Genomic DNA, 17,525 nt, shown 5'->3' on the forward strand with positions numbered 1-17,525 from the left:
CCTAATTCAGTTCAAATGACACTGAGATTACAATTGTCCCTCCCATTGTATATCAAGCACTTTGCATAGCTTAGCTACATTTACTCTGGGTAGATGTTGTCCTGGGCACAGATGCAGATCAGATTGTCCTACCTTAAATCCTAAAATGTTGGCAGAAACCATATGAACAAATACATTGTGCGCTCTGCCCTTTTGGTCTTGAAAGACACAATGAAAGCAACAGCATTATGGGATAGGACCTTGGGTACAAGCATTTCGCTACACCCGCAATAACATATGCTAAATATGTGTATGTGACCAATACGATTTGATTTGGGTGTTAGATAAAGAAACATAAAGAAGAACAGTGTCATACACATGCACACCTTTATGGCTATAGACAAGACATGTGAGTGTTAACAACATACATTATGGTTACTTTTCAATACTGAATGCATATTTATATACATTACAGTAAGGCTTTGTCTTGTCGCCAACAACTCACCATTTGTATACCAGAATTACAGAAGTCAAAGTGCTTGCTCAACCAGGGGGCATGGCTCTTGAGTAATGACTTGTAATTCTGGTGGTGAAATAAGTGATCGCTATTGCTAGTTCCAAGGAGAGGGGAGTCAGTGGATACATAGGCTACATCTCAAAGAGCACCACACTCCCCATACAGTGCACCACTACTGACCGGGGGCCATAAGGCTCTGATCAAAAGTAGTGCACCCGCTAAGGAGTAGGGCACTATGTAAAGAATAGGGCACCACACAGGATGCAGCCATACACAAAAGTAAAGTATGCTATGCTATGGTGTAATAGTTGCGCAACGCTACACCCAACCTCAATATCTGGCGTATGATATGGTAGACTAATATACAATGTCTTGCAAAATTATTCAGAGCCCTTGGATTTCTTCATATTTTGTCAATAGTTTACACAGCATTTTTTAAAGACTAATAAAAATTCAAGAACTAAAATATAGTAGTTGCAGAAGTATTCAGCTCCCTAAGTCAATACATGTTAGAAACACCTTTTGGCATCGATTACAGCTTCTTGGGTAAGAGCTTTCCACACCTGGATTGTGCAATATTTGCCCATTATTCTTTTCAAAATGATTCAAACTCTGTCAAGATGTTGGGTATCATGGGTAGACAGAATTTTAAAAACTTGCCATAGATTTTCAAGCAGATTTAAGTCAAAACTCTAACTTGGCCACTCAGAAAGATTCACTGTCTTCTTGGTAAGCAGCTCCTGTGTTGATTTGGCTGTGTTGTAGGGTATTGTCCTGCTGAAAGGTGAATTCCTCTCCCAGTCTCTGATGTAAAGCAGGCTGAAGCATGTTTCCCTCTAGGATTTTGCCTGTGCTGAGCTCCATCTTGTTTCTTTTTGTCCTGGAAAACTCCTCAGTATTGGCCGATGTCAACCATACCCATACCATGATGCAGCCACCACCATGCTTAAAAATAAGGAGGCAGTTACTCAGTGATGTGTTGTGTTGGATTTCTCCCAAACATAAAGCTTTGCATTTATGCCAAAAAGTGTACACCTTTGCTGTGTTTTTTTGCTATGTATTTGTTTTATTTTCACTGTCATTTAGGTCATTATTGTGGAGTCACTACAATATAGTTGATCAATCCTCAGTTTTTTCCCATCAAAGCCATTTAACTCTATACTGTAGCTGTTTAAAAATCGCCAATGGCTTCATGGTAACGTCTATGAGTAGTTTCATTCCTGTCCTGCAGCTCAGTTCAGAAGGGTGATTGTATCTTTGATGTGTCTTGGTGGTCTAAAAGTTGATATATGGAATTGTTTTAAGATGGTCATACCGTGGATAATTTAGCTATTTGATTTTGAATTTCAGGACCCATGTAGGTATAAAAAAAGGCTATGTCATTTTTTGGGGATAAAATGTTGAATTTGGCAGTTACTGCTATAGCCCACAGAAACACATTTAATTACACATTCATAAATGTCAAAACAGATAGTTTAAAAAAATCATAATCAACTACCTCCATACTCCCATACATTTTTTTAACCGGTACTTGGTTACCTTCAGACGATTCCCATGACACTTCTGAGGGTCGTAGAGCAAAACGAGAACACCATCGCGTTATTGAGAGTCTCCCTTTCCCACAGTGGGGTCATATTAGTTTGTAGCCCAAACGGTCGGACACTACAGACAGAAGTTGGCACATCAGCGTTACCGACTTTAGATGAGTCCCGTGGGCCCAACCGTTCGGCCGCTACAGATGTTTTTTTTTAGAAGGAATGGGTCCTGGTCTGACAAACAGCACTGTAGGGCTGCCACTGTCCACCGCAGATGTGGAAGGGTAACATAGGTGGATGCGGTGGATTGAGACGTAGTCCACACCCAAAACTGACGCATTTTGATGCAGATTTTTTTATTATGTCATTAGATTAGCGCACAGGTGCGTCAATAGACTCTTAGGGATTCATACATAATCCACAGCATAATTATTAACTTGACCAGGCTTAAAAAGATATTCAATGTCTAATTTGTTATTGTTACCCATCTACCAATCGCTGCCCTTCTTTGAGGCTTTCGAAAAAGCTCCCTGGTCTTTGTAGTTGGATCTGTGCTTGAAATTCAATACTTGACTGAGGGGCCTTACAGATGTTGTATGTATGGGGGAGAGAGGAAGGGTTACCCCTAATTTTACACCTGAACTCATTTAGACTCTCCTAAACAAAGGGGCTTAATACTTATGCAATGACTTTATTTTAATTCAGAATTGTGTGTTTATCTTTAAAAATATATTATTTTGTGTAGATTGTTGACCCAAAAAATACAGTAAATCCATTTGAATCCTACTTTGTAACATAATAAAATGTGAAGAAATCCAAAGTGTCTGAATACTTTTGCAAGGCAATGCAACTGTCATATGTTATCAAGCTTAAATGAATAAACATTCAATGCTTTCTCCTAACCTGTCTGACTGCAGCATGATGATGGTGGTGATGATGATCATCAAAATTAGAAGGCAGCAATTTCACTGCGGTCCTCTTTAATGAATCAAATCAAAGGTTATTGGTCTCGTACACATATTTTGCTGATACAGTACTATCCCGGGTGTAGCTCCAACAGTGCAGTGATGATGGGAAAACCACATTAACCCAGTGAAGGGACAGCATCGCGTGTCAAACTGTTTCTGAAAGTGTTTACTCATTTCCTCTTGATAACAGCGTATTACACCATATCATAGAATCAGATATTGAGGTTAGGTAAAGCACTGTCTGTGTTACAAAATACATTTGGTGCTGTTCATAGCAGCTTTGTGTGTTTATAAAAATCCTTAGATTTACCAGTTATCTGTGGGAGGTTAGAAGAGAACTGTAATGGGGTACGACAGTTGAACTATAAGCTCATGAGGCCTTTGTAAGTTATACATCTTTAAGACTCAGTGGGTATATGTCATTAATTTAAAAGTCCAAAAATGTATGTACCAATTGCAGATTGCGCCTTAAAATGTTGCATATATAAACTAGCATTGCTGAAGATGCTTAATAACTGTGGCCTAATTCAGTTCAAATGACCCTGAGATTACAATTGTCCCTCCCATTGTATTATGATCAGCTGATGACAGAAGTGGCTCGAGGTAACCTCTTTAGAATAAATATAGCCTTGCGCTATCTCGCTATCTCGCTATCTCGCTATCTCGTGCTGCTGCCCAACCCTATTCCCACTACGCCCAATTTGCCATGCAGTTCTCCACCTGCCACATTTCTTTGTATTTGGGTCAAGCATCCCTAGGAGTCAAGAACTACCAGGGTTGGTTCAGACTGCAGCATCATTCCAGACTACATAGGACTACAGATATGTTTGTTATTAGAGTACTACTGTAAAGCATGACAATACTGTATAAATAATAGACGTACAGTAGAGATTAGAGCTGTGTACTTCTGTATTTTCTTCAGTAATTGAAGTACCAACCATTTGTAAGAATGGGAACGAATGACATCATAAGGTTTGGTAGAATCGGTGTGGTGGAGCCCTCACTTTCAGCTGTCCAATCGTGTTAGCATAGGGCTTATGTACAGGTAACTGCCAACTCTATTGGAGGGATGCGACTTCATTCTTCCATTAGAAATTCCATATTTAAGAAAATAAATGATGGTGGTGGAAAACACTGTCTCAGGCGCAGCTCCAGAATCTTCCATAAGTGTTCAATTGGGTTCAGCGCTGGGGACTGACTGACTCTCACGCAGCGCGCGCACGCACGCACGCACGCACGCATGCACACACACACACACACACACACACACACACACACACAAAAAACATCCCCTATGCTCCTTTGAGACCCCTCTTTTGAAGTCACTGAGATCTCATCTAGCCATGGTACCCAAAATAATGGGCAACTGGGCATTTTTATACATTACCCTAAGCATGATGGGATGTTAATTGCTTAATTAACTCAGAAACCACACCTGTGTGGAAGCACCTGCTTTAAATATACATTATATAGACTGTTACGTTCCCCAGTTTCTGAGTTGTTGTGGGTTTGTATGTATGTGTATATGTTTCAGGATGGCTACCTGGATTCCAAGCAGCTGATTGGTCGGCCCCATTGCAGATTGGAGCTCTGACCCAGCCCTCTCGTCAGGAGATACAGCTGTCTGCAATTACCGACTCGTTCTGCTGCTTGAAAAGCCAGTGTTCCTTTGTTAGGAGAGAGCTTCTTTGTGTGTCCTGTGTTGGTGTGGTAAATTTGTTGGAAGTGGTTTTGTAGCGGTTCCTGTAGAGGTATGTGTATACCATAGTTCCTAGTGTTTTTGGTGTATTTAAATTGTTCACTAAGTTTGAATTATTAGGTTTAATTTATTCCCGGGGGGGAAGGGGAAGGCACCTTGGGAGTGTTTAGGCAAGAGGCCTGCGGGAATACATATATCTGTAGTATTTAATGTCTATAAACACTAGGTAAGACCTGGGCAGACCACCCCCTGTATTTTGGTTAGTGTGCCAGCTGGTGCTAAGAATAGGCAGGTAATGTAGGAGAGGGGGAACTTTTACTTTCTTTGCTTTGGTTCTGTCCAGCCCCTTTTCCCCACCTTACTGTGTGAAGGAAGAATAAATTCCCTGAGTGGTAATATTTTCTGCCTCTGTCATCCTTACCCGCACCTACGAACACATACCTCTTTTACGCCACGGGGAGTTGAGTTGTAGCAGGGTGTTGCGATTCCTCCACCAAGAGGTGTACGTAACAGACAAAAGTATATGGACACCCTTAAAATTAGTGGATTAGGCTATTTCTGCCACACCCCTTGCGGAACGGTGTGTAAAATCGAGCACGCCGCCATTCAGTCTCCATAGACAAACATTGGCAGTAGAATGGCCTTACTGAAGAGCTCAGTGACTTTCAACTTGGCACTGTCATAGGATGCCATCTTTCAAACAAGTCAGTTAGTCAAATTTCTGCCCTGCTAGAGCTGCCCCGGTCAACTGTAAGTGCTGTTATTGTGAGGTGGAAACATCTAGGCGCAACAACAGCTCAGCCGCAAAGTGGTAGGCCGCACAAGCTCACAGAACAGGACCGCTGAAGCACGTAACGTGTAAAAAATCGTCAGTCCTCAGTTGCAACACTCACTACCAAGTTCCAAATTGCTTCAGGAAGCAACGTCAGCGCAAGAACTGTCGGAAGCTTCATGAAATGTGTTTCCATGGCTGAGCAGCCTCGCACAAGCCTAAGATCACCATACGCAATGCCAAGTGTTGGCTGGAGTGGTTTAAAGCTTGCTGCCAATGGACTCTGGAGCAGTGGAAACACATTATCTGGAGTGATGAATCACGGTTCACAATCTGGCAGTCCGATGGACGAATCTGGTCTTGGAGGTTGGCAAGAGAACTACATATACGAATGCATAGTGCCAAATGTAAAGTTTGGAATAATCTTTTGGACCTGCTTTTTATGGTCCAGGTGAAGGGAAATCTTAATGCTACAGCATACAATGACATTCTTGATAATTCTGTGCTTCTAACTTTGTGGCAACAGTTTATTTCAGCATGGCAATGCCCCGGTTCACAAAGCGAGGCCTATACAGAAATTGTTTGTCTGTGTGGAAAAACTTGACTGGCCTGCACAGAGCCCTGACCTCAACCCCGTCAAACAACTTTGGGATGAATTGAATCACCGACTGCAAGCCAGGCCTAATAGCCCAACATCAGTGTTCAACCTCACTAATGCTCTTGTGGCTGAATGGAAGCAAGACCCCGCAGCAATGTTTCAACATCTAGTGGAAAGCCTTCCCAGAAGAGTGGAGTCTGTTATAACAGCAAAGGGGGACCAACTCAATATTAATGCCCATGATTTTGGAATGTGATTTTTGACAAGCTTTGTACTTTGTAGTGTACTTTGTATCTCAGTTACTAAAGTGTTTCCTTTATTTTTTGGTAGTGACCTGTACAGTATGTACCCTACTGTATGTAGATGCTCCAGGGTACGTTTCTTCTAAGTAAAGTTCAGCTTCCCCTCCCTCAATCCTAACCATTAGTGGGGATTCAGCTTCTAGGGGCAACTTCACCGTACTCCTATGTGGAATTTCTCCACGTCTTAGCCACACACATGGTGGTCGGTATTATCCCAGAGCCCCTGCTCTGTTGATCATGCTGAGATGTAGGCCAGTTAGGGCGGGCTTAAGCCTTGCTGTTAATAACATTAATTACTGGCAGAGGTTCAGAGGGGCTAAACCCACACATGGCATCCACCTTACCTCAGCGACACAGCTAGGGAGAAGAACCAGGTAGCCAGCCAGCCCTGGAGCTGGACCGCAGCCAGTTAGGGAAAGGAGGATACCTAGTCAGTTGTCCAACTGAATGTATTCAACTGAAATGTGGCTTCCGCATTTAATAACCCCTCTGAATCAGAGAGGTGAGGGGGGCTGCCTTAATCGACATCCACGTCTTAGGCGCCCGAAGAACAGGGGCAGAATGACAGATTTTTCCTTGTCAGCTTGGGGATTCGATCCAGGAACCTTCCAGTTAGCTTCAAAGCTAATGCAGGTTGCTGTGCTAATCATGCTAATTGCTATGCTATGGCACTCTTAGCTAGGCGCTAAGCTATGTTTAGCGCCTAGCTAGACAGGATATTGGTAGACAGGATATGGGTAGACAGGATATGGGTAGATAAACCTCAACCTAAACCTACACAACCTATATATCTCAAGCACTTTGCATAGCTTAGCTACATTTACTCTGGGTAGATGTTGTCCTGGGCACAGATGCAGATCAGATTGTCCTACCTTAAATCCTAAAATGTTGGCAGAAACCATATGAACAAATACATTGTGCGCTCTGCCCTTTTGGTCTTGAAAGACACAATGAAAGCAACAGCATTATGGGATAGGACCCTGGGTACAAGCATTTCGCTACACCCGCAATAACATATGCTAAATATGTGTATGTGACCAATACGATTTGATTTGGGTGTTAGATAAAGAAACATAAAGAAGAACAGTGTCATACACATGCACACCTTTATGGCTATAGACAAGACATGTGAGTGTTAACAACATACATTATGGTTACTTTTCAATACTGAATGCATATTTATATACATTACAGTAAGGCTTTGTCTTGTCGCCAATAACTCACCATTTGTATACCAGAATTACAGAAGTCAAAGTGCTTGCTCAACCAGGGGGCATGGCTCTTGAGTAATGACTTGTAATTCTGGTGGTGAAATAAGTGATCGCTATTGCTAGTTCCAAGGAGAGGGGAGTCAGTGGATACATAGGCTACATCTCAAAGAGCACCACACTCCCCATACAGTGCACCACTACTGACCGGGGGCCATAAGGCTCTGATCAAAAGTAGTGCACCCGCTAAGGAGTAGGGCACTATGTAAAGAATAGGGCACCACACAGGATGCAGCCATACACAAAAGTAAAGTATGCTATGCTATGGTGTAATAGTTGCGCAACGCTACACCCAACCTCAATATCTGGCGTATGATATGGTAGACTAATATACAATGTCTTGCAAAATTATTCAGAGCCCTTGGATTTCTTCATATTTTGTCAATAGTTTACACAGCATTTTTTAAAGACTAATAAAAATTCAAGAACTAAAATATAGTAGTTGCAGAAGTATTCAGCTCCCTAAGTCAATACATGTTAGAAACACCTTTTGGCATCGATTACAGCTTCTTGGGTAAGAGCTTTCCACACCTGGATTGTGCAATATTTGCCCATTATTCTTTTCAAAATGATTCAAACTCTGTCAAGATGTTGGGTATCATGGGTAGACAGAATTTTAAAAACTTGCCATAGATTTTCAAGCAGATTTAAGTCAAAACTCTAACTTGGCCACTCAGAAAGATTCACTGTCTTCTTGGTAAGCAGCTCCTGTGTTGATTTGGCTGTGTTGTAGGGTATTGTCCTGCTGAAAGGTGAATTCCTCTCCCAGTCTCTGATGTAAAGCAGGCTGAAGCATGTTTCCCTCTAGGATTTTGCCTGTGCTGAGCTCCATCTTGTTTCTTTTTGTCCTGGAAAACTCCTCAGTATTGGCCGATGTCAACCATACCCATACCATGATGCAGCCACCACCATGCTTAAAAATAAGGAGGCAGTTACTCAGTGATGTGTTGTGTTGGATTTCTCCCAAACATAAAGCTTTGCATTTATGCCAAAAAGTGTACACCTTTGCTGTGTTTTTTTGCTATGTATTTGTTTTATTTTCACTGTCATTTAGGTCATTATTGTGGAGTCACTACAATATAGTTGATCAATCCTCAGTTTTTTCCCATCAAAGCCATTTAACTCTATACTGTAGCTGTTTAAAAATCGCCAATGGCTTCATGGTAACGTCTATGAGTAGTTTCATTCCTGTCCTGCAGCTCAGTTCAGAAGGGTGATTGTATCTTTGATGTGTCTTGGTGGTCTAAAAGTTGATATATGGAATTGTTTTAAGATGGTCATACCGTGGATAATTTAGCTATTTGATTTTGAATTTCAGGACCCATGTAGGTATAAAAAAAGGCTATGTCATTTTTTGGGGATAAAATGTTGAATTTGGCAGTTACTGCTATAGCCCACAGAAACACATTTAATTACACATTCATAAATGTCAAAACAGATAGTTTAAAAAAATCATAATCAACTACCTCCATACTCCCATACATTTTTTTAACCGGTACTTGGTTACCTTCAGACGATTCCCATGACACTTCTGAGGGTCGTAGAGCAAAACGAGAACACCATCGCGTTATTGAGAGTCTCCCTTTCCCACAGTGGGGTCATATTAGTTTGTAGCCCAAACGGTCGGACACTACAGACAGAAGTTGGCACATCGGCGTTACCGACTTTAGATGAGTCCCGTGGGCCCAACCGTTCGGCCGCTACAGATGTTTTTTTTTAGAAGGAATGGGTCCTGGTCTGACAAACAGCACTGTAGGGCTGCCACTGTCCACCGCAGATGTGGAAGGGTAACATAGGTGGATGCGGTGGATTGAGACGTAGTCCACACCCAAAACTGACGCATTTTGATGCAGATTTTTTTATTATGTCATTAGATTAGCGCACAGGTGCGTCAATAGACTCTTAGGGATTCATACATAATCCACAGCATAATTATTAACTTGACCAGGCTTAAAAAGATATTCAATGTCTAATTTGTTATTGTTACCCATCTACCAATCGCTGCCCTTCTTTGAGGCTTTCGAAAAAGCTCCCTGGTCTTTGTAGTTGGATCTGTGCTTGAAATTCAATACTTGACTGAGGGGCCTTACAGATGTTGTATGTATGGGGGAGAGAGGAAGGGTTACCCCTAATTTTACACCTGAACTCATTTAGACTCTCCTAAACAAAGGGGCTTAATACTTATGCAATGACTTTATTTTAATTCAGAATTGTGTGTTTATCTTTAAAAATATATTATTTTGTGTAGATTGTTGACCCAAAAAATACAGTAAATCCATTTGAATCCTACTTTGTAACATAATAAAATGTGAAGAAATCCAAAGTGTCTGAATACTTTTGCAAGGCAATGCAACTGTCATATGTTATCAAGCTTAAATGAATAAACATTCAATGCTTTCTCCTAACCTGTCTGACTGCAGCATGATGATGGTGGTGATGATGATCATCAAAATTAGAAGGCAGCAATTTCACTGCGGTCCTCTTTAATGAATCAAATCAAAGGTTATTGGTCTCGTACACATATTTTGCTGATACAGTACTATCCCGGGTGTAGCTCCAACAGTGCAGTGATGATGGGAAAACCACATTAACCCAGTGAAGGGACAGCATCGCGTGTCAAACTGTTTCTGAAAGTGTTTACTCATTTCCTCTTGATAACAGCGTATTACACCATATCATAGAATCAGATATTGAGGTTAGGTAAAGCACTGTCTGTGTTACAAAATACATTTGGTGCTGTTCATAGCAGCTTTGTGTGTTTATAAAAATATCATCGTCAGCATCATCATTATCATCGTCATGTTCAGTGGTGTAAAATACTTAAGTAAAAATATTAGTACTACTTAACTAGTTTTTAGGGGTATCTGTACTTTACTTTACTATTTGTATTTTTGACAACTTTTACTTTTAGAAAATAATGTACTTTTTACTCCATATATTTTCCCTGACACCCAAAAGTACTGCTTTTTGAATGCTTAGCAGAACAGGAAAATGGTCTAATTCATGCACTTATCAAGAGAACATCTCTGGTCATCCCTACTGCATCTGAACTGGCGGACTCACTAAACACAAATGCTTTGTTTGTAAATTATGTCTGCGTGTTGTAGTGTGCCCCTTGCTATCCATACATTTGTGCTGTCTGGTTTGCTTAAGGAATTTTAAATGATTTATACTTTTACTTTAACTTTTTGATACTTAAGTATATTTTTGCTAATTATATTTACTTTTGATAATTAAGTATATTTAAAACCAATTACTTTTAGACTTTTAATCAAGTAGTATTTTACTGGATGACTTTCATTTTACTTGATTCATTGTCTATTAAGGTATCTTTACTTTGGCCCTCCAGAGTGGTGCAGCGGTCTAAGGCACTCCATCGCAGTGCTAGAAGTGTAACTACAGACCCAGGTTTGATCTTGGGCTGTATCACAACCGGCCGGGATCAGGAGTTCCATAGGCCAGCGCACAATTGTCCCAGTGTCGTCCAGGTTAGGGGAGGGTTTGGCTGGAGGGGCTTTAATTGGCTCATCGCGCTCTAGCTGACCTCGTGGAACGATCTTTCCTATGACACATTGGTGCCTCTGGCTTCCGGGTTAAGTGGGCGGGAGTTAAGAAGCGCGGTTCTTAACACCGCGGTTTAAAGAAATGTTATCATCACCATCACCACCATCATCATCAATCCTCATGTGGCAACCGATTAGGGGACAGCATAGCATGTTTAAAGAAGTGCTATCATCATCATCTTATTGCAACAGTACCAGTGAAGAGACGGCATAGCGTATGAAACTGCTTAAAAAAGTGAGCAGTCATTTCCTCTTCATCAGAGCCTATTACACATTATCATACTTTACATTTGTGTATGGCTAATTCCAGGTGATGCCCTATCGCTTACGTGGTGCACTGCTGAGGGCCCTAGAGGCCCTTGGTCAATTGTGGTGCTCTGCTGAGGGCCCTATGGGCCTTGGTCAGTGGTGGTGCTCTGCTGAGAGCCCTATGTGGCCTGGTCAGTAGTGGTGCTCTGTTGAGGGCCCTATGGGGCCTGGTCAGTAGTGGTGCTCTGCTGAGGGCCCTATGGGCCTTGGTCAGTAGTGGTGCTCTGCTGAGGGCCCTATGGGCCTTGGTCAGTAGTGGTGCTCTGTTGAGGGCCCTATGGGCCTTGATCAGTAGTGGTGCTCTGCTGAGGGCCCAATGGGGCCTGGTCAGTAGTGGGGCTCTGCTGAGGGCCCCCTATGGGCCTAGGTCAGTAGTGGGGCTCTGCTAAGGGCCCTATGGGCCTTGGTCAGTAGTGGTGCTCTGCTGAGGGCCCTATGTGGCCTGGTCAGTAGTGGGGCTCTGCTGAGGGCCCTATGGGCCTTGGTCAGTAGTGGTGCACTGCTGAGGGCCCTATGGGCCTCGGTCAGTAGTGGTGCACTGCTGAAGGCCCTATGGGCCTTGGTCAGTAGTGGGGCTCTGCTGAGGGCCCTATGGGCCTTGGTCAGTAGTGGGGCTCTGCTGAGGGCCCTATGGGCCTTGGTCAGTAGTAGGGCCCTCAGCAGAGCACCATGTGGCCTGGTCAGTAGTGGTGCTCTGCTGAGGGCCCTATGGGCCTTGGTCAGTAGTGGTGCTCTGTTGAGCACCCTATGGGCCTTGGTCAGTAGTGGTGCTCTGCTGAGGACCTTATAGGCCCTGCTCAGTAGTGGTGCTCTGCTGAGGGCCCTATGGGGCCTGGTCAGTAGTGGTGCTCTGCTGAGGGCCCTATGGGGCCTGGTCAGTAGTGGTGCTCTGCTGAGGGCACTGTGTTGGGAGTCGGGTGCCATTTGGGACGCAACCTTAGGCCATTGTAAGGTATAATATGATGTAATATGATATGATATGGTGTAATAGCTGTTATCAAAAGAAAATGACTGATCAGTTTCTAAACAGTATAACAGCCAATGCTGTCCCTTCACTCCCCTCTCCTTGGAAGTGGAACTAGCGATAGTGATCTCTAATGTCACTAATGCCATGCCCCCTGGTTGAACCAGCACAGTGACTTGGGTTAATTCTGGTATAAAAATGGTGAGTTGTTGGAGACAAAATGCATGCAGCCTCCAGCATCTTGTTACTGAAGCTGAACCAAACACTCACAGACTCACTCTATCAATTCTCATCACCATGAAGATGCTGTTGACCATCTCTCTGCTCCTCAGTGTGTGCTTTGCACTGGCTGACGCAATGTCTGTTCCGGAAGAGAGAAACGACCTGAACAGACCAGGTTGGAAGGTCATCAGGAACTGTGTGAAAGTGACGACGACCTTGGTGGATGAGTTTGACAACATGCCGAAGCAGGAGAAGGAGACGGTTCAGATCTTCGGGGGACCAGAGTGTGAGAACAACAACGAGAGAAGCAAAAGAGGATTTGTTCGCCTCGGTTGACAACTCTCCAATTACTGAAGGTATCCATTTAAATATTTGTTGTTCTTGTATATAATTACAAAGTACTGTGGTGCTTGCATAGTACAGGGGTGGTCTTTGAATAGCAGTGGGATAGATTTGAACCCACTTTTGCACTGGTACGTGTATTCTGGAGGCAGTGGCTTAGACCAATATCAATTTGACAGAAAACAATATGAATCCACTCCTCCTTTCTCCTCTCCTATAGTCTTGAGTCACCTGGAGAAGACTGGCCTGTCCTCCCCAGTTTACGTACGTGGCCCTTGACTGTGGGTATCCGGTGACAGTGGACGATCCAGTACAGTGACGGGCAGTGAAGACGACATGGGAATGTGGGATAATCATGAATTACAAAGTTCAATTCAATTTATTGGATTCACTCTAACTACTGTCTGTGTCTGAAAAGTGTCACACTATACCCTATGTTTTGCAGATTTAATGGTCATAATTAGTTTTCTTCTATGTTATGTACTATCTGGTAACTCTCCATAACTGTGACGACTCTAAGGCCATACTGTAATGTATATGAATACAGTATTGAAAGGTAACCTTGAATAATCATAATGTACGTTGTTAATGCTCACATTTATAATGTTGTCGCATAGGATAGGTCTGATATGGAATACTTCTAATATGATCAAGATAAAAATACTCATCTAAGGTCAGTTTTGTGTGGGTTTCTCCCTAGGATTTAGAATTATAGGCAGGGTTTCTCCCTAGGATTTAGAATTATAGGCAGGGTTTCTCCCTAGGATTTAGAATTATAGGCAGGGTTTCTCCCTAGGATTTAGAATTATAGGCAGGGTTTCTCCCTAGGATTTAGAATTATAGGCAGGGTTTCTCCCTAGGATTTAGAATTATAGGCAGGGTTTCTCCCTGGGGTTTAGAATTATAGGCAGGGTTTCTCCCTAGGATTTAGAATTATAGGCAGGGTTTCTCCCTAGGATTTAGAATTATAGGCAGGGTTTCTCCCTAGGATTTAGAATTATAGGCAGGGTTTCTCCCTAGGATTTAGAATTATAGGCAGGGTTTCTCCCTGGGGTTTAGAATTATAGGCAGGGTTTCTCCCTAGGATTTAGAATTATAGGCAGGGTTTCTCCCTAGGATTTAGAATTATAAGCAGGGTTTCTCCCTAGGATTTAGAATTATAGGCAGGGTTTCTCCCTGGGGTGTAGAATTATAGGCATGGTTTCTCCCTGGGGTTTAGAATTATAGGCAGGGTTTCTCCCTAGGGTGTAGAATTATAGGCAGGGTTTCTCCCTAGGATTTAGAATTATAAGCAGGGTTTCTCCCTGGGGTTTAGAATTATAGGCAGGGTTTCTCCCTAGGGTGTAGAATTATAGGCAGGGTTTCTCCCTAGGATTTAGAATTATAAGCAGGGTTTCTCCCTGGGGTGTAGAATTATAGGCAGGGTTTATCCCTGGGGTTTAGAATTATAGGCAGGGTTTCTCCCTGGGGTGTAGAATTATAGGCAGGGTTTCTCCCTGGGGTGTAGAATTATAGGCAGGGTTTCTCCCTGGGGTGTAGAATTATAGGCAGGGTTTCTCCCTGGGATTTAGAATTATAGGCAGGGTTTCTCCCTAGGGTGTAGAATTATAGGCAGGGTTTCTCCCTGGGATTTAGAATTATAGGCAGGGTTTCTCCCTGGGGTTTAGAATTATAGGCAGGGTTTCTCCCTGGGGTGTAGAATTATAGGCAGGGTTTCTCCCTGGGGTGTAGAATTATAGGCAGGGTTTCTCCCTAGGGTGTAGAATTATAGGCAGGGTTTCTCCCTGGGGTGTAGAATTATAGGCAGGGTTTCTCCCTAGGATTTAGAATTATAGGCAGGGTTTCTCCCTGGGGTGTAGAATTATAGGCATGGTTTCTCCCTGGGGTTTAGAATTATAGGCAGGGTTTCTCCCTAGGGTGTAGAATTATAGGCAGGGTTTCTCCCTAGGATTTAGAATTATAAGCAGGGTTTCTCGCTAGGGTGTAGAATTATAGGCAGGGTTTCTCCCTAGGGTGTAGAATTATAGGCAGGGTTTCTCCCTGGGATTCAGAATTATAGGCAGGGTTTCTCCCTAGGGTGTAGAATTATAGGCAGGGTTTCTCCCTAGGATTTAGAATTATAGGCAGGGTTTCTCCCTGGGGTTTAGAATTATAGGCAGGGTTCCTCCCTAGGATTTAGAATTATAGGCAGGGTTTCTCCCTAGGGTGTAGAATTATAGGCAGGGTTTCTCCCTGGGGTGTAGAATTATAGGCAGGGTTTCTCCCTGGGGTGTAGAATTATAGGCAGGGTTTCTCCCTGGGGTGTAGAATTATAGGCAGGGTTTCTCCCTGGGGTTTAGAATTATAGGCAGGGTTTCTCCCTGGGGTGTAGAATTATAGGCAGGGTTTCTCCCTAGGGTGTAGAATTATAGGCAGGGTTTCTCCCTGGGGTTTACAATTATAGGCAGGGTTTCTCCCTGGGGTGTAGAATTATAGGCAGGGTTTCTCCCTGGGGTGTAGAATTATAGGCAGGGTTTCTCCCTGGGGTTTAGAATTATAGGCAGGGTTTCTCCCTGGGGTTTAGAATTATAGGCAGGGTTTCTCCCTAGGGTGTAGAATTATAGGCAGGGTTTCTCCCTGGGATTTAGAATTATAGGCAGGGTTTCTCCCTAGGGTGTAGAATTATAGGCAGGGTTTCTCCCTAGGATTTAGAATTATAGGCAGGGTTTCTCCCTAGGATTTAGAATTATAGGCAGGGTTTCTCCCTGGGGTTTAGAATTATAGGCAGGGTTTCTCCCTAGGATTTAGAATTATAGGCAGGGTTTCTCCCTAGGGTGTAGAATTATAGGCAGGGTTTCTCCCTAGGGTTTAGAATTATAGGCAGGGTTTCTCCCTGGGGTGTAGAATTATAGGCAGGGTTTCTCGCTAGGGTGTAGAATTATAGGCAGGGTTTCTCCCTGGTGTTTAGAATTATAGGCAGGGTTTCTCCCTGGGGTTTAGAATTATAGGCAGGGTTTCTCCCTGGGGTTTAGAATTATAGGCAGGGTTTCTTCCTGGGGTGTAGAATTATAGGCAGGGTTTCTCCCTGGGGTTTAGAATTATAGGCAGGGTTTCTCCCTAGGGTGTAGAATTATAGGCAGGGTTTCTTGCTAGGGTGTAGAATTATAGGCAGGGTTTCTCGCTAGGGTTCAGGATTTAAAGTATGGTATCTTCCTAGGCTTTAGGATGTAAGGTAGGGTTACTCCCTAGGGTTTAGGATTTGGGGGAGAGGGTTAACCTTGATTTTAGGATTTAAGGTAGCTAAGACAAGTCTAGAGTTGAATATTTAAAGTAGAGTTTCTCCATAGGGTTAAGATTTGGGGGAGGGCAAACCTAAGGTTTAGGATTTAAGGTAGCCAGGGAAAGTTTAGGGTTTAGGATTTAAGGTACCTAGGGTAAGCCTAGAGTAGGGTTTCTCCACAGGGTTTAGGATTTGGGGGAGGACAAACCTTGGGTGTAGCATTTAAGGTAGCTAGGGAAAGCCAAGAGTTTAAGATTTAAAGTAGTTTCTCCCTAGGGTTTAGGATTTGAGGGAGGGCAAGCCAAGGGTTTAGGATTCAAGGTAGCTAGGGCAAGTTTAGGGTTTAAGATTTAAGGTACCTAGGGCAAGCCTAGAGTTTATGATTTAAAGTAGAGTTTATCCGTAGGGTTTAGCAATAGGGGGAGGGCATGCTGATCAATTTATTCGCAGAGCATATTAAGCTGTGCTACACTAAGCGCTTAAGGTTAACTCTAAATGTCTAGGATCAGGTTAATATCCTAATCTCGATATATTTGATATTTTGGTATTTATTAGGATCCCCATTAGCCGCTGCAAAATAATCAGCTACACTTCCGGGTGTCCACACAAAACATAAAATAATACAGAACATTATTAGTCAAAAACTGAAATAAATACATGTAACTCTGCCTACAATGGTCACACTCCCACGGAAATCGAATTAACATAATATAAAAAAATCTGTCTGTTTAAGCTAGAGAGATGTTTTTTTCCACATGGGCCAATATCGCACTTCAGCATCTGCGGTGAAAGATGGCTGAGATAGAGTGGGGTTTGTCAGACCATGAGACATCCTGAAATTCAGTATTTCACAAAATTTTATGTAGTGTCCGAACGGTTTGGCCTACAAACTATTGTACAACCATACTGAAAGTTGAGACTCTCACAAACACAATAGTGTTCTCCGTTTTGTTGTAGGGTACACACTAGCCTCACAAGACTAGTCTGCATGTCCCCAGTACCAGTGTAAAAAATGAATGGGCCTAAAATAAGGGGATAAATATAACAAGAAATATATACACTACCGGTCAAAACCTTTATAACACCTACGGGTTTATCTTTAATTTGACTATATTCTACATTGTAGGATAATAGTGAAGACATCAACACAATGAAATAACACATGGAATCACGTAGTAACCAAAAAAGTGTTAATGTCACGATTGTCGTAATAATTGGACCAAGGCGC

At 42.7% G+C, this 17,525-nt stretch overlaps 2 long non-coding RNA genes across 2 annotated transcripts; one reads left to right on the forward strand and one right to left on the reverse strand.

Annotated features, from left to right (window-relative positions):
- Positions 1 to 347: 347 nt before the first annotated feature.
- LOC115149846 (uncharacterized) lies at positions 348 to 3,274 on the reverse strand. The gene is made up of 2 exons (XR_003866976.1): positions 2,935 to 3,274; positions 348 to 1,441 (listed from the first exon to the last, which is right to left on the reverse strand). It is a non-coding gene; the product is annotated as an uncharacterized LOC115149846 (long non-coding RNA).
- Positions 3,275 to 12,682: 9,408 nt separating this feature from the next.
- LOC115150171 (uncharacterized) lies at positions 12,683 to 13,714 on the forward strand. Its single transcript, XR_003867062.1, has 2 exons — positions 12,683 to 13,052; positions 13,259 to 13,714. It is a non-coding gene; the product is annotated as an uncharacterized LOC115150171 (long non-coding RNA).
- Positions 13,715 to 17,525: the final 3,811 nt, after the last annotated feature.

This window comes from Salmo trutta, chromosome 16 (genome assembly GCF_901001165.1).
Source record: "Salmo trutta chromosome 16, fSalTru1.1, whole genome shotgun sequence".
Classification (NCBI taxonomy): domain Eukaryota; kingdom Metazoa; phylum Chordata; class Actinopteri; order Salmoniformes; family Salmonidae; genus Salmo; species Salmo trutta.